This window comes from Lagenorhynchus albirostris, chromosome 14 (genome assembly GCF_949774975.1).
Source record: "Lagenorhynchus albirostris chromosome 14, mLagAlb1.1, whole genome shotgun sequence".
In the NCBI taxonomy this organism is placed as follows: Eukaryota; Metazoa; Chordata; class Mammalia; order Artiodactyla; family Delphinidae; genus Lagenorhynchus; species Lagenorhynchus albirostris.
Genome location: NC_083108.1, coordinates 54,045,104 through 54,068,929, shown reverse-complemented (window position 1 = coordinate 54,068,929; position 23,826 = coordinate 54,045,104).

Genomic DNA, 23,826 nt, shown 5'->3' with positions numbered 1-23,826 from the left:
GCAAATCAGAACCACAGTGCCCCATCACCTCACACCTGTTAGAGTGGCTATTTATCAAAAAGAAAAACAACAGACAGTGTTGACGAGGATATGGAGAAATTGGAACACTTGCACGCAGGTGGTGAGACTACAAAATGGTCCAAAAGCTGTGGAAAACAGTATGAAAGTTCCTCAGAAAAATACCAACTAGGACTACTATATGATCCAGCAATTCCACTTCCTGGTATATATCCCAAAAAAACCGAAGTCAGAATTAGCATTCCCATGTTCACTGCAGCACTAATCACAATAGCTAAGATGTGGAAAAAACCTAAATGTCCATCAACAGATGAATGGATAAAGAAGATGTGGTTTATATACACAATGGAACATTATTCAGTCTTAAAAAAATAAAGAAGAAAAAAATCCTGTCATTTGAGACAACATGGATAAACCTGGGGGCCATTATACTAAGTGAAATAAATCAGACACAGAAAAACAAATACTGCATGATCTCACTCATATGCAGAATCTTAAAAAATAAAGCTCAAAGAAGCAGAGAGTAGAATGGTGGTTGTCAGGGGCTGGGGAGAGGGCGAAATGGGGAGATGTTGGTCAAAGGGTACAAAGTTTCAGTCAAGCAGTATAAACACATTCTGGAGATCTAACATACAGCATCATGACCACAGTTAATAATACTGTATTGAATACTTGAAATTTACTAACAGAATAGATCTCATCACACACACACACACACACGAGGTAACTATAGGAGATGATGTATTAGCTAGATCATTTCACCATGTTTACATATATCAGAGCATCACATTGTACACTGTAAATATATACAATTTTTATCTGTCAATTATACCTCAGTAAAGCTGGGGAAAAAACAAGATCTTAGAACAGTGGCTGGTACATAGCCATTCTCTTACTGTTATTTCCAGAATACCAAAATGGACTGCAAAGACCCTAAGACGGTATGTTCCAGCAGTTGGGCTTAAAGGTGCCTTTTTAAAGCCTTCGCCATTCCCTCCCCCACCCCCTCTCACTTATCTCCACGGACAGATCTGCTGTGGGGAATCTGGAGAATATATGGATCTTTGCAATACCAGCAATCTTGGAACTATTCCCCCAAGGGATTCTGCAGGTTTAAACGAGAGAAGATGGAGTTCTCTAAGTAGTTTGTATTTGTCCTTCATTACTCCTGGCAACACTTATTGACTGAACCCTACATTTACAAACTCACCGTCCAGCAGAAGCAGAGACACGTCCAGGGAAGAGTTCGTTCACTAACTCCAGGTGCATTGATGGAATTCGGCTGAGTGCATAACGGGGCACCGAGGACAAAGGGTTTTTCTTCCTGGGGAAGTCGGGAAGTGACTCAGAGGTGAGGTGATGCCGGGACCGCTGTGGAATGTGGCGCAGGAGCTTCAGAGGTGGATGTGAAGTCGGGGAGTGGCAGCGGACGGGTTGGGGCAGAGGAGGCGGGGTTGGAGCAGAGGAGGCGGGATTGAAGTCTTTGAACGCTGGCTGCACATGAGAGTCACCTGGGGAAGTGCTAACACTAGCCGGTGCTTGGAGTTAAAGTAGACTCCATGAGGGTGGGTCCAGTCATTAGGTTTACTTTGTTTTTTCACGTGGTTCTCACTTGTAGCCAGGCTTAAGGAACAACGGTCTAAGCCAGGATTTTAAATAGGAGTGGGCATGATGTGAGGCTGGGGAGGATTTAAGGGGAGACACGTTTGGGGTGGTAAGACTGGCAGAAGTCCCATCACGGACAATGGTAAAGCATGTGTAGGGAGCTTCCTTCCTGATTTAAAAAAAGGAAGCACCACTGGTCAAGCGGACGCTGCTTTCCTGGAGATGGGAAGGTCAGCAACTCCAGGAGACACTTCATTTATCGAAGGAGTAAATAATCCAGAAGCCGAGTCTTTATAAATTAGATCATTTTTAGGGCTCTCTTTAGAATCTTTAGTAGTTTTTCCATTCTTCCAAATTCCCAATCAAAAGTCTGGCCACAGGCTTCCCTGGTGGCGCAGTGGTTGGGAGTCCGCCTGCCGATGCAGGGGACACGGGTTCGTGCCCCAGTCCGGGAGGATCCCACATGCCGCGGAGCGGCTGAGCCCGTGAGCCATGGCCGCTGAGCCTGCGCGTCCGGAGCCTGTGCTCCGCAACGGGAGAGGCCGCGTCAGTGAGAGGCCCGCGTACCGCAAAAAAAAAAAAAAAAAGTCTGGCCAGCTTTTCTGTGATAGTGATCACTGAACAGTATACAGAATTTTGTTTATTCTACTTTCTCAACAACCCCTAACCCTGGATGAAGCTCTAGCTACTCCTGATTTCAGCAGTTCAGATTTCAAAGTTCTCTGAGTAAGTAATATTCTCCCATTGTTAACATTCCCCAAATCTTCCTCAGGAGAAATCAGCACTTCTGGCACCTTGATTTTGGACTTCCAGCCTCCAGACTTGTGAGAAAATAAATTCGTGTCGTTTAAGCTGAGGCAGGAGATAGACGGGCCCCAAGTTGAGGAGATGGAGTTCGTCCCCTGTGGACAGAAACTCCATAATAGCAGGATAATTGAGGAGACCGGGCCCTGCCCAGATAAAAGATAACACACCACATATTTCTCGTTCTCAAAGTCAAGGAGACCTTCCCGACTATAAAGCTCCTTGGAGGCCAAAAGCAGAGTGATGTCAATCTACCCATAGGCCTCTTTGCTGGAATCCATCTTGGCTAAGAGATGCGCGTGCACACATGGGAGGTTCTTGAGATCTACCAAATACGGACTCAGAACCAAGCAAATCAAAATGATGATTGGTCAAAGGAAACACGGAAGAAATGCCCCATATAAGTGATTTAAACTACCACGGGGGCACAGCTCTCTCTCTGAGTCCGCCCATGTGTCTACGCGTACTCTTTTTCCTCCTAATAAACACTTTACTTGTTTCATGACTTCCCGTCTTTGTGGGAATTCTTTTTTCTGCAAAGCCGTGGGGTCAGGACCTTGTCACTGACCACTGGTGTAGTGGCTAGGATTCAGCGCTCTCACCGCCCCAACCCGACCTCAATCACTGGCGGGGAACCAAAACCCTGCTTCAAGCCGCTGCAGGCTGAGGCCACCCGAGATCAAAGCCACAGAAAAACAAAAAAACAAAAAAATTCCCCAAATCTCCTAGGTCTAGTGTGTAATGTGTGAAAGGAGTTGGGCTTTCCAAGTGCTTGGCAGACCTCCTGTCTAATTAATATTTTAGTACTTTCAGTAGCCCTTCAAAATTGGCAGTTCTCTCTCTAAAGATTCATTCAAGTACATGTGATAATTCGAAATTAAAATGCTGCCAGACTTGGCGTTTGTAACTTCGATAGTACAATACCAACAAATGGATTTTGTCAGCCACGAATGGATAAACACAGCTGTTTTCTTTGCTCATGAGAAGGATAGGAAACAAAAATTATAGGGTAGCCTATGGGCATATGATTTGAATTATTATACAGACTATTAAAATCTAAATAAATCAATTATACTTTATTGAGTTAAATAAAATACATTACACTCTGTGGTATAAAGATCAAAGGTTTTAAAGTAGGTGGTCCTAATAACTTCCTGGAATAGTCAATATTGTTCTATAAAAGAAGTACCCAAAGCTATTTATTTTAAGTCTTTTATTGGGTAAAGAGAAAAACCCACAGAGCTCTGTAATTCACAAACTCTTAAGGCATTCTCTATTTTGTTTTGTATTTACTACTACTCAATTCATACAAAAAGAAGAGTATCTTCAAAATTTATTCTGTAAACCTAGTGGGAAAATCTCTCCTGATTAAGTAGCAGATAGATAAATTTGTGCACAGTAATTAGAAATAGTCCCTGGAAGCAGTAAGTCCAAAAGAGGAGTGAAATGTATACTAAACACACATTCTTTTCAGTTCTGTCTTCATATACTGCACTATTTTCTAATTTCATCTTAGTAGGCAATCAACTTATTCAGTAAGATATTAGCAACTAATAGCTATTCATTTTTTAAAAAACATCTTTATTGGAGTATAATTGCTTTACAATGGTGTGTTAGTTTCTGCTTTATAACAAAGTGAACCAGCTATACATATACATACATCCCCATATCTCCTCCATCTTGCGTCTCTCTCCCACCCTCCCTATCCCACCCCTCTAGGTGGTCACAAAGAATGGAGCTGATCTCCCTGTGCTATGCGGCTGCTTCCCACTAGCTATTTTACATTTGAATACCTATTCATTTTTATGTTTATGTTTCCTAATTTTTTTGTTTTGTTTTGTTTTTTTGGCCACCACACTGCATGGCATGCAGGATCTTAGTTCCCTAACCAGGGATTGAACCTGTGTCCCCTGCAGTTGAAGTGCAGAGTCTTAACCACTGGACCACCAGGGAAGTCCCTTTAATGTGTTTATTTGACTTTTATCTGTATAAGATGAGGGTGGTCTTTCATTTATTCTTTTGTTCATTTATGTATTCTTCCATTTATCCATTGAAGGTTTTCTTGCTTTCCAGGACTATGAGACAGATGATCAAGTTATATTCCTGTCTTGGATCACATCACAATTTATCAGGGAAGACAGACATGTAAATAAATAATGATAGGGAAGTATGGTAAGGACTATAGAAAAGATAGGTTCAAAGAACTACTAAATTACTGGGAAAGAGTTGGCATTTAAAAACCAGTGTCCCTGGGTTCTTCTAGAGGAGGTGATGTTAGGACTAGTCTTTGAAGGAGTAGGTCCTACTTCTTGGGCAGGTCCTATACTCTTATGGCGATATGCTGAAATGTCTTCCAAATCTCTATCCTCAGACCGGATCTCTTCCCTGGGCTTCAGGCTTGTCACTATAAATAAATGCCTACTGGATGCCTACGTCTAGATGTTCCACAGGCATCTCAAAGTCCAGAACTAAACTTATTTCTCCGACACAAACCTACTTTTTCTCCACACTGTCTGTCTCGGTCAGGGTATCGTTATTCATCCAGTCCCCCAAGCTCCAAACTGTTGGGTTATCTTTGTGTTCTGTTTATCTATTGCTGTGTAACAAACCTCCCCAAAACTTAGTGGCATAACAATTTGTTACTATCTTCTGCAGTTCTGTGGGTTAACTGGGTTCAGGCGGGTACTACTTGTGGGTTGTGTTAGGTGAAGTCAGATATTGACTGGGACTGCAGTCATCTGGTGGCTCTATTGGACTAGACACCCAAGATACCTCCTGCGTGTGGCTGCAGGTGGTGTGGCTATTAGCCGTGAGTGCAGCTGGGTGGCTTGGACTTCTCCAGTATGAGAGCTGGGTTCTCATTCCAAGAGACCCAGGCAAGCCTTCCTCTGACCTAGCCTTGGAAGTCAGGTAGTGTCATTCCTATCTCATTCCATCAGTTTTAAAGGACCATCCCAGAATTCATGTGGGACGACACTACCGGGGGTGTGATTCGTTAGGCGCCGTCTTTAGAGACTGGTTACCACATCTTGACTTTTCCTCCGCCTCCATTTACTTTCAGTCTTCTCTAATTGCTGTTCTCCATCCCAATTATTAATGTCCTAGTCCTGCTGCTGCTTTTTTTTTTTTTTTTTTTTTTTTTTTTTTGCCGTACGCGGGCCTCTCACTGTTGTGGCCTCTCCCGTTGCGGAGCACAGGCTCCGGACGCGCAGGCTCAGCGGCCATGGCTCACGGGGCCCAGCTGCTCCGCGGCATGCGGGATCCTCCCGGACCGGGGCACGAACCCGCATCCCTTGCATCGACAGGTGGACTCTCAACCACTGCGCCACCAGGGAAGCCCCTAGTCCTGCTTCTTGTCATCTCATACTTAGAGTATTGCAGTAGCAACCTTCCACCTCAACTCCTCTCCCTAATTTCTATCTTTGCTCCTCTTCTATTCATACAAGTTATCCTTCCCAAAGAAGACGAGCAATCTTTTTTTTTTTTTTTTTTTTTTTTTGTGGTACGCGAGCCTCTTACTGTTGTGGCCTCTCCCGTTGCGGAGCACAGGCTCCGGACGCGCAGGCCCAGCGGCCATGGCTCACGGGCCCAGCCGCTCCGCGGCATGTGGGATCCTCCCGGACCGGGGCACGAACCCGTGTCCCCTGCATCAGCAGGCGGACTCTCAACCACTGCGCCACCAGGGAAGCCTACGAGCAATCTTTTTTAAAAAGAAACTTTACATTGGACTTCCCTGGTGGTACAGTGGTTAAGAATCCATCTGCCAATGCAGGGGATATGGGTTTGATCCCTCGTCCAGGAAGATCCCACATGCCGTGGAGCAACTAAGCCCGTGCGCCACAACTACTGAGCCTGCGCTCTAGAGCCTGCGAGCCACAACTACTGAGCCCACGTGCCACAACTACCGAAGCCTGCGCACCTAGAGCCCATGCTGCGCAACAAACAGAAGCCGCCTCAAGGAGAAGCCCGCGCGCCACAACAAATAGTAGCCTCCGCTCACGGCAACTAGAGAAAGCCCGCACGCAGCAGCGAAGATCTAACGCGGCCCAAAGTAAATAAATTTTAAAAAAACAAAGCAACTTTACACTGAACAAGTGCAATATGTATACAGAAAAGTGCATAAAATATAAATGTACAGCTTAAAACATTAGTGTAAAGCACACTTTCTATAATTACAAGAAATAAAATACATAAAATACTGCAAACACCCCCAGAAACCCCCTCATATCTCTTGTCCTCCCACCAGAAGTAACTACTTTCTTGACTTTTATGGAAACCATTTCCTTGCTTTGTTTTATACTCTATTATACATTATTATACTATATTATTTAGGGATAAATACCATCTAAGTATTTACTCCTAAATAATATAGTTTACATTTGCCTGCTTTAAAATTTTATATATATGGAATCACACCATGTATAGTCTTTTGTGTCTGGCTTGTTCACCCTAAATTAGATAATTCTGATAGATTCATTCATCTCATGCCTGTATCTGTAGTTATTCATTCATTGCTGTATAGTATTCCATGGTATGAATATGCCACATTTTGTTTCTTTAACAATTCAACTGTTGATAGAAATTGGGTAACCTGAGTCCCTCTGCTTTATTCTTATTTTTCAAAATCGTTTCAGCAATTCTAGTTCCTTCACCTTTCCATATAGATTTTAGGCCAATCTTGTCTATATGTACAAAAATCATACTGAGATTTTGATAAGGATTGTGTTACACCTGTATATCAATTCGAGAAGAACTAGGGCTTGTACTATGGTGAGTGTTCCAATCCATGAACACAGTATGTGTTCTAGAGTGTTTGACTGAACCAGAATGGTTGTTTTCTAAAAGTGTTCTGTCTTCTGAGGCGACTCCTTACCTGGTCCTTTGACTGGAAAGAACAGGCTTTTGTTGTTGTTGCTGTTTTTGTCTGTGTCTGTTCGTACTTCTGCCTTGGTAGCTTCTTCAGCTCCAAGTCTTGGCTATGTGACGGAAAAAGCAAACCAGGGAACTCACCACCTGTTGTTCCTTGTGTCTCGAGGTCCCTAAGTGGTCCACCTTCTCCTCTCCACTTCTGAATTTTCTTATATGTTTCATATATAATGTCCAGGGTTTTGGATTCTACTTATTGAGAGAATAGGTAAAAGTACCTCTGCTCCATATTCCCCAAAGTGATTATTTCTCTCCATATGTTAGCATGTATTCCAAGTGTTCTCTAAATATATTGATAGTAATATGAATTCCATTTTACAGATCTAATAATACTGGTAGGCGTCTGTTGATGCAAATACTCAGTAAACAATAGGAATAGAAAAGAGCTTTATTCGCGCCAGACTGAGGACTATAGTGTGGGAAACACAGATTAAGAAGCACTTGAATCGTGTTCCTCCAGACCGCAAAATGAGAGAGGATATGTAGGCAAAACCCACAAAGTTACATAAGCTGTTTGTCAAGCATTAGGATTGGAGCTGGCAAGAAGTTAAGGGCACTCGTTAAGCAAGGATTAGTTGGGATCCAAAATGGTTGCATAGTTACAAGGGGAGACCTTGAGACCATAAGTTTGCAGCTGGCAGCTGCTAGCAGATATTGTTTTGAAAACGGCTGGTGGTGTCCTTGAGTTTGATACAGTTCAGAAAATTCAAGTCCCCAGTGATGCAGGAATGTGTCTGAAACTACACCCACGATGGCTACTTAGCTCCATTTTGGATGCCTGAACCATAGTTACTCCATTTTGATTTTTAAAAGCATTCTTTTCTTTAATGGTTAAAGCAGATGTACAATGCGTGCTTGACAGCCCATAACACAGGCTGTTCTAGTGAACAGAAAGTTCAAGCCAAGTCTGGTATAAGCCAGAATGACTTCCCCATACCTTAATATGTGAAAATTTCTTCCATCATGTCCTAAGAGAACCTTCTAAATCGACACCTGTGACCTTGTATAACTGGAGAAAAACGTTAGGCTGGACCAACACAAATTTGAAAATAATCCTCCCCTCTCACCCTTGACCCCTGGCTGACCTTGCACTCTTCAGTTGCACCCTCACCATTTCCCTTTCCTTCCTTCCTTCTCTGTCTCTTCTCTTTTCCTTTATCTCTTCTTTCCCAGGTTTCACTGTGGTTGTTTTAAAAACCATGCCTGTGGCATATATACTCTCAGATACTTTTCAGAGGGCTTCAACGACACACAGCATTTATCGGTGAACTCTGGAGTTTTGTTCATGGCAGATAGATGCTTATTTTTGTAGCTCAAAGGAAAGTTGTAAAAACTTCTAGAGATTATTAGAATTTTCTTACGGGAGTAGTGCAAGTTAGTTGTGTGTGATAACTTTCAAGGCACTGAAGGTTGTCAAGTCTGAAACTGTATTTCAGTTGTACCCCAATGTAATGCCTTTGAATTCATCCCTGATCGTTGCTGAGTGTCATTTTTCCTTTCTGTAAACAGACATATTCCTACCAACTGTGTTCACGGAAGTCTGGGAAGCTAGATGCAAAATAACATAGGTGATAGTCAATACATATTTTTGCCTGAAGCAATATCAAGATAAAGTATGGCACTCTGCCCTTCTTGAAGGAGTAGCAAGTAGCTGTTAGGATGAACTCTACTAGATCAGAGAGAAAATCTAAAATGAGATTTGAACCTGAGAAATCTGTTAAACAGATCAGTGCATGATCTGTTTTTCCTTTTAACCTGGGTTTTCTGGGAGCTGCCCTGTCACTCACTGTTCAAGTCTCAGGACACAATGTAGCGAGTGAAGTATCCATTGTGTCTTCAACTGTATCAGTTAAATCGCAGAAGATGGCCGCATTAGGGCAAATTTTCTGAAATTAAATGAGGGCCTGAAACCCAATGCAAATGGAAGGTGGGTCTTGATGGTCCTTAGCAGCATAAGTAAATCTGGTTAATTGTTAAACTTCCAAAGTTATCATAGAATTAAATCAACAGGCTGATAAATGCAAAACATCAAACAAAGATGAAAGGAACCTCTCTGTTGAGCTAAATACAAGGAAATACATAAAGATCGATAATCTTACATCATTTAATTCTGACCTTCAAATCTACCTCTCACCATATTTTTATGTACAACTGACAAAAAATGTAAAAGATTGGTAATGCCCAGTGTTGGTAAGGGTAGGAAGAAATAGGCACTTGAACACAGCCTTGGTTGAAAGATAAATTGGTAAACCTTTAGGAAGAGTAATTTCAGAGTCTACCAAAATTTAAAATGCACTTAGCATTTGATCTGGTAATTCTACTACTGGATATTTACCTAAGGTATATATTATATTTGCAAAAGTCTGCTTCTTTATATGCATAGAGAGATGTTCATTACAGCATTAATTGCAATGACATATTCTGGCAATAACCCAGAAACCTATTAGTAGGAAACTGATTAAATAAATTATGATGAACAATGAAATAACGGTGCAGCTGTTAAAAAGAATGAGGTAAGTTTGTATGTTTCATGTGAAAGATCTCCAAGATATGTTATTAAGCAGAAAAAAAGGGCAAAATATAAACAGTAGTCAGTATGCCATTTGTGTACACATTTTAAAGTCTATATACATATACATTGATCCTTGCATAAAAATTTCTTGGAGGATAGGTAATTATACTAAGGATATTTGGTCAATATAGGGTAGGGGACTAGAAGTTGGTGGAGAGGGAGATTTCATTTTATATCTTTCTGTGCTGTTTGAAGTTTTTGTTTTTTTACCATGTACATCTTTATATTTTTTTAATCACCTTTCCCTTAGGTAACTGTCCAATACAGCAAATCAGAGTGTTTATAAAATTCAAAATTGTATACTCTCATAATTTTAGAGTTGTGACCCCTTTTCGTAAGTAAGAAAATGGAGGGCCAGAAATCGAGAGTCCAGGCGACTTAGGCAAAGTGGCTGAGCAAGCTGGTGACCGGGCCAGGAGAAGTCTAGTTCGCTGGCCCCCGGTCAAGTGACTGACCATTGCACTTTGCTACTTTGATGTTGTCTCTGGGGAATTGCTCCAAAAGCACCTGAAAATTCAATCAATTTAGGTCTCTGTTAAATAACCACTTCCTGAAAAACATCATACTTCACATATGTTGAATAATGGCCTCATAGCTATTAAAAGTTTTTACTGGGCTTCCCTGGTGGCGCAGTGGTTGAGAGTCCGCCTGCTGATGCAGGGGACGTGGGTTCGTGCCCCGGTCCGGGAGGATCCCGCATGCCGCGGAGCAGCTGGGCCCGTGAGCCATGGCCGCTGAGCCTGCGCGTCCGGAGCCTGTGCGTCCGGAGCCTGTGCTCTGCGACGGGAGAGGCCACAACAGTGAGAGGTCCGCGTAGCGCAAAAAAAAAAAAAAAAAAAAAATCCTCTTATTATCTTCCTTCCTCACTGTGTTTTCTTAAAAATTATTGTGTGAAAGACCTTTCATTTAATACCTCTCTTCTAAACGGGGAATTTTTCTCAGCTTCTCTTTTTATAGTTTATTAGTGCTTGAACTTTTGGCATGCTCTAGAGATCAGAGAAAACTACACGGAAGGAGGAAAAGCATTACAGAGGGCCATTGTTTTTTTTTTTTGTTTTTTTTTTTAAGTCTTAAGGTCTATGTTCCCTACCTGCTGTATTTCTCACTGCTTTTACTTGGAATCAATGCCTACCTTTACGTAGTCACCAAGATGGCTGTATAGCCTATAACATCTAAGAATACACATATTGAAACATTATTTTTTCTTATTTAACACTAAAGAATAAATGCAGTAAGATTGCAGAGTTGAGTATAAAGACTTTAGGGAGAAAAGCAGACCTTGAAATGGATTTTTTTTTAAAGTTTGGGGGCAATTACTGTGGTGTCCCAAAGCACCAACTTAAAGGATGTTGAAAATGAACGTCTTCCAAAGGGAGTGCCTGGTATGGTGTGCTAGTGGATTGGGGGTAGGGGAGTTCCAAATCGGGTACAGCCCGGTCCAGAATTCTGATGTTGTTTCCAGCCGGCCATTGGCTGACCTCGTGTGATTCCACCTACCTAGAGCAGATCTCTTCTCGCGGTGTGGGGATGTGAGCGTGGAGAAAATTCCAACTTGCTAAAGGAAGCTAAGGGGGCTGGAGATGGCAGTGGAGACAGCTGTGCCTCTTGCAGACAGTGACCCTATCCCCAGCCTCTTAGGGTCAGAGAGCTGGGACTTGAATAAAAAAGCTTAAGAAGCACTTGGATACAAACTTCCTGCAGTGTTGTAGTGAATGATAAAGATCGAATTCACCATTGATCGGGTGTAAAACTATAACATCAAAAGACCAAATGGTTGAAGCAAAAATGACAATTGATATTTATTTAAAATCTATAATTTCCCCACTGCACTACACCCTTTAAACTACTCTTTACAAATATTTTTTGACACTGCTTAAAAACAAATACAAACATTCCAGAGTGGTCAAAGAAAATCAGAATGCTCACGATTAGAGATGAAACCTCAGGTTGACACAAAATGATGTTTTGCTCTAGAAATGAGAATTAGGAGTGACAGGCAAATGCTGAAAAGCCACGTCTTTTTTTTAAAAATTTTTTATACAGCAGGTTCTTATTAGTTATCCATTTTATACATGTCAATCCCAAAGGCCACGTCTTTTCATAGTGAGCCCGCAAGGTGCAGGAGCTGGCTTGCAGCAGGGAGCAGAGTTGCCCTCCTGCTTCTGCTCTCACAGAGGTACGAAGTCTCCCCAGATCAAGGCTGACCATTGCAAGGCTCGAACTAATCACAACTCTGCTTGCTATTCAATTTCCTGTAAATTGAGATTTCTGCATCTGAGACAAAACAAAGACTTCAACTCCTCTCTCATGACCGGGGTGGGCATTCAAATGAAAACCAGAATGACCAATATATTCCCTGAGAATTTACATTTTCTGGATAAAGGGTGAAAAAAGAAAAGGAAAAGCTCTGCCTACCTCTACACATCCAAAATATGGATATAAAGTGACAGCCCTACCCAACCACCCAAAAAAAAGCAAAGCTACTGAACAATGTTAGTGAAAAATCAAATTGCTGTGGTCACCAACCACATTTTGGTACATCTGTGTGACCAACCCAAAGCGTAGTAGAGGTAAGAGAAGCAGAGAGACACAACAGGAAGGTGCAATTTTGTGCATCTCCTCAGGACTGTGGGCAAGAAAGTGAGTAAGCAATATTTGACCGCTGTTTGGGCGCTGAGGCCAGTATTATAATTTGGGGGGCAGAATGTGTGTCCCATTAAAAAGAGGAGGGCAGGGCTTCCCTGGCAGTCCAGTGGTTAAGACCCTGTGCTTCCAGTGCACGGGGCGCAGATTCTATCCCTAGTCAGGGAACTAAGAACCCACATTCAGCCGGGAGCGGACAAAAAAAAGCAGGGGTGGGAGGGGGAGCAAAGGAAGGACATTGTCATGCTAAAGTGGAGTCTAATTTTGAAATAAATATCTCTACTTCTATGTAGTGCTTACCTGTGTTTAAGCAAGGGTTATTATTAGTTAGGGCTCAATAAATGTTAGTTATAATTATTATATTTACTAGTATTAGCACTCTAATCCAGCCTTTGAAATGAGCCAGATTATCATTACAGGCCAGTCTGATTTTGTTTTTAGGAGATAGCTGTCTAGGGAGGAAAATACAAAAGATGAGTATAATGCGATAAAATCCGTCGGAAAAATGGTTTCTGAAGCGTCCCTGAAGGGCTATTTTAAAGTGTCATAAATGTCTTTATTTATTGAGTAAAAATACTTATATAACTGACAGAGCTAGGAGCTGAGAAACAGCCGACAGCACAAGAGAAGAGGATGTTATTACATTTGGTAAAACTTTAGTTTTATAAATGATCCAGTAATTAGTTTCCTAAGAAAAATTTAATTGTGTATCTTCAGACAAGTAAGAGTCATGAGATGTCAGCCTGGATGACCAGAGCTTCCAGGAGGGGGACATGGGGGCCATAAAGAGATGGTTTTTTCTTATTCTGATAAATTTATCCAAACGATTTGCAATGAAATATTTTGTCTCTATCTAGGGATATTTGAAGGAAACTTTAGAGTAAGATGAAAAACTTGTGAAGATAGGTCCCAGCATCTCCCCGCAAATTAAATGAAGTAAACAAAGAGAAGAAAGATACAGAAAGCTGTATTTGAAGCCCCTCCTTCCCTACTGCAGGTTTTCCTAACCCACGTGTTTCACTTATCTTTTTGATCCTCCGTCGGTAGGGGTGAGGCATGGGTGCCAGGGAGAGGTTATCAGCAGATGGAGCAGAGATGAAGAGGGGGAAATAAATGTCTACATTTTTCCTGGGTCAGAAGCAAGAGCTTCATGGATCTACTCTGAACTGGAGAGCAGCTAGAATCCAAGAGTATTTACTGCCAGTAAAGTGTAATGAATTTTGGTGCAGGAGTTTTAACCCAAGGACAGCAAAAAGAGCCACCACCAGGGCCACCAGCATGAGAGCCTGAGGCCCCAGGTGAAGCTCCTCCGCTTCTCCCACCACTGCCCCCCCACCAAATATTAAGTACTTTGAGATGATAAAAATCTCAAGAGTGGGACAAGAGTGATTATTCAATAAACCATGTTAATTCAACCAGCTAAGTAATTAGGGGAAAAAAATAAGTTTCAATTTCTGCCTTATTCCAAACTAAATTCAAGACAGAATTTTATGTAGAATATAAAGCAATAACAATGCTAGAATAAAACATGTGTGAGAGCTTCCCTGGTGGCGCAGTGGTTGAGAGTCCTCCTGCTGCTACAGGGGACACGGGTTCGTGCCCCGGTCTGGGAGGATCCCACATGCCACGGAGCGGCTGGGCCCGTGAGCCATGGCCGCTGAGCCTGCGCGTCCGGAGCCTGTGCTCCGCTGCGGGAGATGCCACAGCAGTGAGAGGCCCGCGTACCGCAAAAAAAACAAAAAAAAACGTGTGTGAAAATTGTAAATATATAATTTTGAAGTAGGGATTCTTTCTGAGCAGAGCACAACAGCACAAGCCAAAAACATAGAAGACATGCATTTAATTTGATAAAAATGTAAGGTTTCTATCTGGCTAAAAATCACATACAGTTTTTTTTTTAAAAAGGAACAAAATTAAGGAAATATTTGCCACACTTTACTGAAAATGGCTAATGTCATCAACAGATATAAAAATCATTACTCTTTAAAAGCTTGACAAATGTGGGTTTGTGGAACGTGTGAGTAACCACACTACCAACTCCTAAAAACGTTTTCTGTTTCGTTTTGTTTTGTTTTGCTTTATGGATATATAGTTGACATATAATAAACTGCATATATTTAAACAATTTGATCAGTTTTCTAAAAATTTTTATTGGGGTATAATTTACAATGTTGTATTAGTTTCAGGTGTACAGCAAAGTGAATCAGTTATACATATACATATATCCACTCTTTTTTAGATTCTTTTCCCATATAGGCCATTACAGAGTATTGAGTAGAGTTCCCTGTGCTACACAGTAGGTCCGTATTAGTTATCCATTTTATATATAGTACTGTGTACGTGTTAATTCCAATCTTCCAATTTATCCCTCCCCTGCTTACTCCCCAGTAACTATGAATTTATTTTTTACATCTGTAACTCCATTTCTGTTTTGTAGATAAGTTCATTTGTAGCCTGATCAGTTTTGACACAGTCTAAACTCATGAAACCGTGACCACATGAAAATAGTGAAGATACCTGTCACCTCCAAAATTTCTTGTGTCTCTGTAACTTCTCCCTCCCTTATTCTTCCTCCCCATTCCCAGTCCCCAGGCAACCAGCGATTTGCTTTTTCTTCCTATAGATTAGTTTGCATTTTTTTTTTTTTTTTTTTTTGCGGTACGCGGGCCTCTCACTGTTGTGGCCTCTCCCATTGCGGAGCACAGGCTCCAGACACGCAGGCTCAGTGGCCATGGCTCACGGGCCCAGCCACTCCACAGCATGTGGGATCTTCCCAGATCGGGGCACGAACCCGTGTCCCCTGCATCGGCAGGCGGACTCTCAACCACTGCGCCACCAGGGAAGCACCAGTTTGCATTTTTATAGTTTTATATAAATTGAATTAAACAGTAGACACACGTTGTTGTCTGGCTTCTTTAACTCTGCATAAATATTTTGAGATTCATCTATGTTGTTATTTGTATCAATAGTTCATTCTTTTTTTTATTGTTGATTTGTGTTCCACTGTACAAATGCTATACACATTGTTTAGCCATTCACCTGTTGCTAGTCACTGGGTGGTGTTTCCAGTTTGGAGCTGTTACAAACGGTGCTGTGAATGTCAGTTTACAAGTCTGGTGTGGACACAGGATTTATTTCTCTTGGATAAGTACCTCGGGGTGGTATATCCTGATACGGAAGGATATCCAAGGTATATGACTCATTAAAAAATAAATATAGCATGAATACTTTGGTCTCACTCATGTACATTTAAAAAATACACATGATTTTATATATGTTTCAACACCAACTTCATAGTTTGGCTGAATTCCAAAAAGAGGGCTGTTAAAAATCAGTATTCAGTTAAAACTAAGACTGGAACAGATTATACCATCATAGAATGAACTTCATTCCAGACTTATTTTTATAACTTCAAATACTGTTAAAACTGTACTAGTCACATCTTTAAAGATTGCCATCGTGGTACATGAACAGTGGTTCCACAGCATGGTCAGCTGGTGAGCAGCTCCTGTGGTCATTGTATTGCACATTTCCAACAGGTAAATAGCTCTTTCAACCGGCATCTTTAATGACATCTTTCCTTCCCTCCCCTCCTTCGTTCCTCCCTCCCTCCCTCCCTTCCTTCCTTCCTTTTTTCATCACAGTAGAATACAATTCAGGAAGTCATTTTTCAGTAACATGCTTTCTAGAAGGAACTTTGTGCTTAAGATTCATAGATTGGTCAACTTTCCAGAATCTTTTTACTTCAGTTATTGAAAATGGTTGGCAATGAATAGGAGTTATTTCAACAAGCTTCTGTTTAAGTTTTTGAGTTTGATAGACTTAAAGCTGTAAAGGATTGTCTTCTTAAAGTAGTCTCATAGAATCTTTTTAAAATGGTGGTAAAACACACATAACATAAAGTTTACTAGCTTAGCCATTTGTGTAAGGATACAGTTCAGTGGCCTTAAGTACATTCACATTGTTGTGCAACCATCACCACTATCCATCTCCAGAATTTTATCATCTTGTAAAACCGAAACTCTGGAACTGATTAAACAGTAACATCCCAATCCTCTTTCCTCACGGCCCCTGGCAACCACGGTTCTACTTCCATCTCTGTGAATATCTCTACTCTAGGGACTTCATCATATAAATGAAATAATACAGTATTTGTCTTTTTGCGGCTGGCTTATTTCACTGAGCGTAATGGTCTCAGGGTTCATCCATGGAGTCTGCCCTGTTGAATTAGAAGCGTGAGAACAAAATTTGAGGTCCCTCCGTTTTCTTATACTTGTATACACTCTTTCTTATGTCTAAATATATACTTCTATACATTCTTTCTTATGTCTAAATATATATGGCTATTGTGACATGTGATTTTGGAGTTTTTCTTCTTTGGAAAGTCTGAACTGATAACAAAGCTAACATTCTGCATTTGATTCATTTTTAGAAGATGTGAGGAATTCCCAAATGAATTTATTTTTTCTTGAAATGATCATGGCCCAACTGGAATTAAATAACAAATAATTAAAATTCTTAGGGGTTATTTTGTTCATTCACTTCAAACAAGTCTACAGTTACTAGAATTTTGATACTCTAATCTCCATTGCTGTCCTTGTATTGATACTTAATTTTTAAATAAACATTTGTGAACTCAAAAAGGACTTTTTAATCTTTCCTAAGGTTATCGAACTCTGTCTTAGTATTTGCACTGATGATCTATTGTCTCATTTACTTAACTATTTGAAAATTCTAAATGATGGCTTTTGTTCACAAACTTAACAGCTTTTACATTGGTTATTTCAACATTTTTCCTTTGCAATGGTAAATTCAAACTTATACTTTAACTGAAAGAATTTCAACATAAAACACTTGGGGTGACAGTTCTTTCTAAATTACATCTAGAATGCTCCTATGTTTAAAAGTGATTGTTCAGATGACAACAATCAATGCCTTGCCTTGTGTGGATGGACGGTCTTATGCTGATTAGTTAGCTATGGTGATAGCCTAATCATAGATGGACAACATTTTCCATAACAGGCCAGACAGGAAGTATTTTAGGCTTTGCAGGCCAGTTTCTATTGCAACTACTCAACTCTGCCACCTAGTTTAAAAGCAGCTATCGACAATTACCTCAACAAATGAGTGTGATAGGTTGCAATAAAACTTTATTTACAAAAACAGAAAAGAAGCCGGACTTGGCTTGAAGGTGGTAGATTGCAGACCCCCTGATGTAGATGCTAATTGATCACGCACAAGACTAAGCATGCCAGGACTGACAGTAAGTTGGCATTTGACTATTCAGTCTTCCACAGGCCAAAGATGAAGCCAAATAGCAGAATTTGTCAGAACACTGAGACCAAACTGAACTACAGAGCTTCCAGAATAGAAACCCGAATGTGCATTACAAAACATTTGGGAAGATAAACAAATAATTGTCGGTCTTAATTTCCTCTGGGAGTGGAAAGGAGGCAGGGGTAGGGGAACTTTTCCTTCTGCTTTTTCATCCTTATTTACTCTGTGAATCTTTTATCACGTGCATTTTATTACTTTAAATTTAAAAGACATTTTCCTCACTCAATGATTTGGGATATATAGAATCAGAGTTTGAATCGAACAAATGCTTGCTGTTGTGACATTTTCTTTTTAAGTAGAAGATTAAAATTAGCCGACTTTCTGAAATTCTCCTGTGATGATCGTAGGTGGCAACTCATATCAGGATAATATGACTTAGTCTTTTTTCTAGCACACGGCAGTCGTTGCAAAATCAACCTATGATGCCGGTCTATGTGCCTAAAAGGCTAGAAGATGTATAAACAAGGAACATATTGGACTAAATAATATCAAAAGTCATGAAATGTTTAATTTGATTCATTGATTCTGTTTTTAGTCTTCTCTTCTCACAGTGATCACATTCTTGACAACAGATTTTTTCCAAAAATGACATTATAATTCATGATAATATTGTGGTATGAGGCAGAATATTTATCAACAAACCTTGGAAAAATATTAGTGACTGAAGTGTCTTGAGTATTTATAATGACGCTATGCTAAGTGCTTACCATGGATTATAATAATCAATGCTCACAACATCCTTACAAAGTGGGTGCTAATATTATCCCCATTTTACAGATGATAAAAATGAGGCTTAAAGAGGTTTACATTTTTGTGGAAAATGGTACAGTAGTGATTTCTGAGATTCGAACCTAAGGAGTCTGATTTGAGTCCTTCCTCTTACTCTTGATATATGACCCAACGGGAGAGGATAGAGTGAATCATTCAGAAAACATTTCAACTTGGCCGTGGAATGTACTCCATGACTTCCCGGTGGGTAAGGAGGTGGGAAGATGACACCAGAGTCACCCCCTACATGTTATTGCCTTAGAATATTGACAAAAGTTGGCATTCCATTTCTGCCCAAATGTCATCTGGGCTCAAGGGGAAAACAGTTAGTACTTTTCAGAGCATCTGTAAAACTTGTTCCGGCTTTAAAATTCACTGGTGTTACGGGACCCGCTAACTGAAGAGTAATTGTATTGAAAAAAATCAACATCCTCAATTCAATTCCTCCTGTAACCTCAGTGTTCTAATGCAGCAGAAACACTACACGTTTTCTGAAAATGCTTGGGAATACCAATAAACACAGGATTAGAAGCAGGCTGAACTGGTGTGAGGGCCAGATGTGACAAAGGAAAAGAAACACACAAGATCAGAAGGAAGTGACAAGTGGCCAGGCCAAGGAAAGAGGAAAAGGAATCTTACTGGCAGAGGATGAAGCAGCATGTGTGGTTGGCATGTGTAGCTGAAAGAGGAACTAATGTGAACATTCTAACAAGGAGAGTCCCTCAAATCCTTGCAAGTCCATGTTTGCCTCCGTATGACTCAGCCCATATAAGAATAATATTCACAACCAAGCCAGGTTGCTGCCAGCTAGAGCTGTGTGAGACAGCCAAGCCCATGAGACAGGAAGGTCAAGCCCATGACAGCCCAGCAAACTCTCGCCGTTGTGCTAGAAGGTTCCTCTGTCTTTACTTTTTTTCTCTTTTTGGTGAGGTCTGGCTGAAAACAGAGTAGTGAAACTTGTAAATAATTAACAAAATTTATTTCCATTTTTCTTGTCTGAAGTCCAATTCCTTCAGAGCCTGGCAACTCTATGGTCATCTAATTAAACTGAAAATCCAGCATAATTGATATGGGAATGGTGCCATGTATTGGAGTGTAAACACCACACTTTTCAGAGTTTAAATTCGTCGGAGCTCTTAACCACTGGGCTTTAATGTCTCAGCCATTAAATTAAACATCATGTAATCAGACGACCACGTACCCACCGAGAATGAAAGCACTAGGTGATATTTTATCCTAGGGCTACCTAGCATTTGGTCAATGAGTACTTCAGAGCATTCACTGGCAAGAAAGATGGCAAAAAATATATACACACACACACACACACACACACACACACACACACACATACAGCAATGTGTGGCATCCGATATAGTTCAGTGGTTTCTAGACCCACTCTACATCAGAGTCTCCAGAGGGTGCCTGCCAAGCATATTCCAAGGCTCTTTCTCCAGAGATTCTGATTTGATGTGTCAGAACAGGAAACTGTTTTTAGCAAGCCCCCATGTGCTTCTGGGATTTTGGACTGGCTTTTGAGAATGGCTGTGTGCAACGGATCTTCACAACCTCTGCCCCACTCTTATCACCCAGCCTCACCCAGCCTCATTCCCCTATCCAAGGGCCCTTACTTCTACCCAAGTCAGTCTTGCAGCTGCTTCTCTTCTTGTCTTCCGCCTAATCTAGGCTGTCTTCCATGTCATGTTGGTATGTCCTCCAACTTTACAACCACTGGATATATTCCCTCCTTTCCCTAAAAAGTATTTTTACTGAGTGCCATTGGAATACATTGGGCATAAACTTTAAATGGGAGAGAACACAGAAAAGGGTTGGGAGGGTGAGAAAAATACTACTGGAAAACTTTCAGATTGCTTAAGTATACATTTTTGAAGGAGCATTGAAAGTTACACAACAGGTTGCTTTACACACAATGGACTTCCCCTTCATCCAGATGGCCTGACCACCAGTTGAGAGGGGACAGAGAAACATGGTTATGACATCATGGGGATGCAATCATCAAAATCCAGACTGTAGAGAGCTCCAGAGTTTGCTAGTCTGAGTGTGGTTCATGGACCAGCAGCATCCACTTCACCTGGGGGCTTGCTGAAAATGCAGAATCTTGGGCCCCACACCAAATTTTCTTTTTTTTAAAATAAATTTATTTGTTTGTTTGTTTTTATTTTTGGCTGCATTGGGTCGTCGTTGCTGTGCAGGCTTTCTCTAGTTGTGGCGAGTGGGGGCTACGCTTCATTGTGGTGCACGGGCTTCTCATTGCGGTGGCTTCTCTCGTTGCGGAGCACGGGCTGTAGGTGCACAGGCTTCAGTAGTTGTGGCACGCTGGCTCAGCAGTTGTGGCTCGCGGGCTCTAGAGTGCAGGTTCAGTAGTTGTGGTGCACATTGCTCTGCAGCATGTGGGATCTTCCCAGGCCAGGGCTCGAACCTGTGTCCCTTGCATTGGCAGGCGGGTTCTTAACCACTGAACCACCAAGGAAGCCCCCAAATTTTCTTTCTAAAGCAGAATCTACTTTTAAAATTAGATGCCCTAGGCGGAGGGTGGGATGAATTGGGAGATTGGGATTGACATATACACACTATTGGTACTATGCATAAAATAGATAACAAATGAGAACCTACTGTATAGCACAGGGAACTCTACTCAGTGCTCTATGGTGACCTAAATGGGAAGGAAATCCAAAAAAGAGGGGATATATGTATATGTATAACTGATTCACTTTGCTGTACAGCAGAAACTAACACAATAGTGTAAAGCAACTATACTCCAATAAAAATTAATTTAAGAATTTTAAAAATTAAAAATGCATTTATATAAGCAAAAGAAAAAAAATCCCCAGTGATTTGTGTGTACTTCAAAGTTTGAGAATACAACTCTACTGGAAAAAACACTCAGTATCTTTTATAAATAAATTGCAAGAAAAGAGAGAGAGAGATAAGGAGACCTACAGATGAAAAGAGATTAAGAGGTCTGTTGACAAGGTGCAATGTGGGGACTTGTTTGGATTTGAACAAACCAGATATAAAAAAATGTTTTGAGATGATAGGGGAAATTTGAACACTGACTATTAGTATGCAATGATATTAGGGAATCAATTTTTAAAAATAAATTAATGATATTGTAGTTATTAGCAAGAAAGAAGAGGCTTATCTTTTAGAGATATCTACTTTAATATTTATGGATGAAATCCTATCACAACAGGGATTTGCTTCAAAGTAATCCCACAGTGGAGGTTATGGATGAAACAAGATTGGCCGTGAGTTGATTACTGTTGTAGCTAGGTGATGCCCACATGGGAGGTTACTATATTATTTTCTCTTTGCAGTGCAATCCTAACACTGAGTACCTGAATTTAGGTTAAATTTCACAGTGTAAGGGCACATTCCTTCACAAGACACCCCCTCACTTCAGACACCAGCCATAAGGTCCAGGGTCCCCAGGTCACCCATGCTCCTGACCACTGGCTACAAATTCACGGGTTTCCACTACCCCCTCAGATTCAATAATTTGCTAGAATGACTCAGAGCTCAGGAAAGCACTATACTTATGATTACAGTTTTATGATAAAAGATACAACTCAAGACCAGCCAAATGAGGAGACACACAGGGCAGTGTCGGGAGGGTCTTGAATGCAAAGCTTCCATGTCCTTAGGAAGCATCACCCTCCTGGCTCATTGATACAGGATTACCAGCCAGGAAAGTCAGCAGAGCTTCCATGTGCAAAGCTTTTATTGGGGTTTCATTTTGTAGGCATGATGGATTGAATCACTGGCCATGTGGTTGAACTCAGTCTTCAGCCCTCCTCACCCTCCCTGGAGGTCAAATGTTGGGTTGATATCATGTGGCTCAAAATCCTAACCCTCTAATCATAAGGCTGATCTTTCTGACGTGGACGGCCCCTGTCCTGAGTTATGTCATTAGCATAAACTCAAGCATGGTCTCCGGAGATTATATTATAGGAGTTTGGCCTTACACATTTGTTGGGACTCGTTAAACAATCTCTGTAAGTCTTCTCACTGATACTGGAGCCTGGAGTCTAGATGGTGGGGAGTTACGAAGGGAAAATGGATGTAAATTGAGGAAGATCAAGAACGTGCTGCAACCCAGGACACACTGAAAGCCATGATGATTGACATTGCCCTTCCTCATGGAACTGAACACAGGCACCTGGTTCAGGGGAAGTAGAGCCGGTGCCGCTGCTGCTTCATGCTGATGAGGTGAGTCAGCACATTGGCAGCAACGTGTGTGAGCTACAGAACGGCTGCCCTTTCCTGTCTGCCTTCCAAATCTCACAAGAATCTCCCTTGGGACCCACCATAACCCAAAATATACATGAAATGAAATTCTAGGGAAAGTAGTTCAGCATAGCCAAATCGATACATTACAAGGCCACCACACCTTAAAAAAAAGTAATTATTTGTAAATCAACCAGTGCCTGGAAATAATTGTTTAATGGCCAAGCTACTTCACAAAGAAAACTAAGACATAATGGTAAACGCAGTCCACCACTGGAAACACACTTGTCTTGTCCACCATTATTCCTTCTCCCCTCTAGTCTAAGAGGATGAGATCTCCCACCAATGCTCCACCTGACCTGGACTCCATCCTTTTATACTCTCCCAAGGATCATGCTTTGTCCATTAACTTCTCATGTCTCTGGTTGAAACACCTTATGTTCTGACTTGGTGACTTCAGTTTATTAAAAAAAATTTTTCTTACGATTATCTAAATCCCTCTAGTAAATACTCTTTCTTTCTTTTTTCACAACAGCCAAGTTTCGAGAATGAAAAGTCTACTACTGGTGCTATTGTCACTTCTATAACATGATTTTATCACGTTATTTGAGAACATTCAATTGTGCTGTAAATAACAAGGGAAACAAACAAGTAGAATAACAAATGAAACTCATAAAACATATTGAGGAATGATAGCAAATGTGCTAAGTTAGAAATCTGTTAAATATAAATATAAACAGAGCATATGTTTGATAAACATAGACGAAAAGGATGGAACAAACCAGAGCACTACTTGTAGATAAGAAGGGATAGAAGGACCACTTAAACCTAAAACATTAATAAAGCACGGATCATGTATCATCCTTATGCCACATGTAACCTCTGCCCAAGATACACAGATAAATCCA